Source organism: Bison bison, unplaced genomic scaffold (assembly GCF_000754665.1).
Source record: "Bison bison bison isolate TAMUID 2011002044 unplaced genomic scaffold, Bison_UMD1.0 scf7180017864462, whole genome shotgun sequence".
NCBI lineage: Eukaryota > Metazoa > Chordata > Mammalia > Artiodactyla > Bovidae > Bison > Bison bison.
In genome coordinates, this window is record NW_011495024.1 from 4,429,928 (window position 1) to 4,433,009 (window position 3,082).

Sequence of the window (3,082 nt, forward strand, 5' to 3'; positions counted from 1 at the left end):
ACTGAAAGGAGGTCAAACCAGTCAATCCTAAAGGAAATCAACCCTGAATATTCACTGGAAGGACTGATGCTGAAGCTGAAGCTCCAATACTTTGGCCACTTGATGCAAAGAGCCGACGCACTAGAAAAGATCCTGGTGCTGGGGACAGAAGGCAAAAGGAGAAGGGGGAGGCAGAGGATGAGATGGTTAGATAGCATCACTGACTCAATGGACATGAATCTGAGCAAACTCTGGGAGATAGTGAAGGATAGGGAAGTCTGCCATGTTGCAGTCCATGGGGTCACAAAGAGTCAGACATGACTTAGAGACTGAACAATGACAGACACGGAGAAGCAAATAAGTGACCTGTAAGAGGCACTGTAGCTTACTGGTTAAGTATGAATCCTGGCTCAACCATGTACTATTACTAGCAGTAATGAGCAAGTTACTGAAGTTCTCTATTTAAAAATTTCCAGTCATAGTATGGGGCTAATAAGGGGCATGTATTTTCAGATGCATGAAGACTAAATGAGTTACTATCTGTGAAGTATTAAGATCAGTACCTCCCACACAGTAAGTATCTCATGTGTTTTTTAATTAGGTCAACTTAGTTAGTGACTGGGGCTTCCCTGATAGCTCAGTTGGTAAAGAATCCACCTGCAATGCAGGAGACCCCAGTTTGATTCCTGGGTCAGGAAGATCTGCTGGAGAAGGGATAGGCCACCCACTCCAGTATTCTTGGGCTTCCCTTGTGGCTCAGCTGGTAAAGAGTCTACCTGCAATGTGGGAGACCGGGATTCAATCCCTGTTTTGGGAAGATCCCCTGGAGAAAGAAAAGGCTATCACTCCAGTATTCTGGCCTGGAGAATTCTATGGACTGTACAGTCCATGGAGTTGCAATGAGTCGGACTCAACTGAGAAACTTTCACTTTCACTTCAGTTAGTGACTGAGTCAAGAACCACGGCCCCAGAAAGCTTCTAGACTGTCTTCTCCTTATCATGACAACTTCTGAATGAAATGGAAATCAGAGAAGCAACAGAATCAATCACTCAGAAATCCCAAATGGTGAGCAGAGACTGGTGGAGGGAGGTAGCTGCTGTCAGCATAGTTGCTAAGTCGTGTCAGACTCTTGTGACCCCATTGACTGTAGCCTGCCAGGCTCCTCTGTCCATGGGATTCTCCAGGCAAGAATACTGGAGTGGGTTGCCATATCCTTCTCTAGGAGATCTTCCCGACCTAGGAATCAAACCTAGGCCTTCTGCATTGCAGGCACATTCTTAACCAACTGAGCTATGAGGGAAGCCCTGCATAGGTAAGAACTAATGGAGGGACAAGTAAGCTGTGCCAGATGCTACAGAGGCAGGCCAAAGCCCCTACCTGGCCTCTGGACCCAGTGCTACCTGTAGTAGTTGGGTCATCTTCCACTCTCTCTTAGCAGCTGAGCTTCCTACCATTATAACATCCTGGGAGGCAATCATATGACCACTCACATCACCAGGCCTTGCATCAGCTGAAAAGAGCTAAAGAAAAGTGAAGCTGTCATCAACAAGGTCAGCATTTAGCATGTGGGGGAGATAACACAACGTGTAATCTTGCTGAAAGGTCAAGATACAGTGAAGTAAGCAGAACAGGAGGCTTATTTCAAGAACTTCTCATAGCTTTGATGTACTAATGTACAATCCAATCCTTAAGAGATGGATACAGTAAATAATGTTTTCCAAACATATTTGACCACAAAATCCTTTTCAAATGGTGTATTTTGTGGTATAGGAAACATATTTTGGATATGCCACCATAATCCATACATCCTTTATAAATAAAATAGTTTATGTTCAAATCTATAAAATTATTTAAGACATGACTTGAATCAAGGGTGAATTAGATTGTTATGATTAATTGATAAAAGTTCGTGTAAAATAATTTATTATAAGGAGAGCCTCCATCATTAAAACAAGAGTCACACTGTGGAAGATTTTCTCTTATCTACTACATTTTTACAGATTTTATGCACTTCTCACGCCAAGCCACTATCATTAAAACTAACTAAATACCAACTTTCTTCATAAAGCTGTATATTGTTTTATTTATTTGTGCCAGCCTATAAACCTATTATGTTCTAAATAATACACCTTTTATCAGTAAAACTCTCAGGGCCTGACTGATGTTGTAATTGTACACTTTGCAAACTTAAACCATGTGAATAATTTTGCTTTCAACTGTGATTCATTGAAAACAAGTCACTGATGTTACTCATAGAAAAGTGAATTACACAGGTGTAAATTACTGTTCCAAGGATGCAAATCACTCTAAAATTGTATTTTTTCATATAGTTTTTCTCTTCAGTTTAACTTAACTCTGCTATCCTATAAAGAACCAAGTCAAGGCACACTGGCCAAGATGGCAGAGTAGGAAGACCCTGAGCTGAACCTCTTGCCATGGGCACACAGCATTGCAACTATGTATAAAGCAAGTACCCATGAGAACACCCTGAGGAGTAGAAATGATTTTTCACAACTAAACATATAAAGAAGGAACCACAATGAGACAAGTAGTAGGGGCAGAGACATGGTATAGTCAAGACTCAACCCACAAATGGGAGGTAATCACAGTTATAGAGGTTTTCCCCAAGGAGCAAGGAATCTGAGTCCACATCAGGCTCCTGCACTGTGAAGACAAGCAGCCAAGATGTCTGGCTTTGAAGGCCAATAGAGCTTGTACATGGAAGAGCCAGAGAAGTGCAGGAAACAAAGGCTATGCCTTTAAATAACTTTATAATAGCCAGGACATGGAAGCAACCTAGATGTCCATCAGCAGATGAATGGATAAGAAAGCTATGGTACATATGCACAATGGAGTATTACTCAGCCATTAAAAAGAATACATTTGAATCAGTTCTAATGAGGTGGATGAAACTGGAGCCTATTATACAGAGTGAAGTAATCCAGAAAGAAAAACACCAATACAGTATACTAATGAATATATATGGAATTTAGAAAGATGGTAACAATAACCCTGTATACGAGACAGCAAAAGAGACACTGATGTATAGAACAGTCTTTTGGACTCTGTGGGAGAGGGTGAGGGTGGGATGATTTGGGAGAA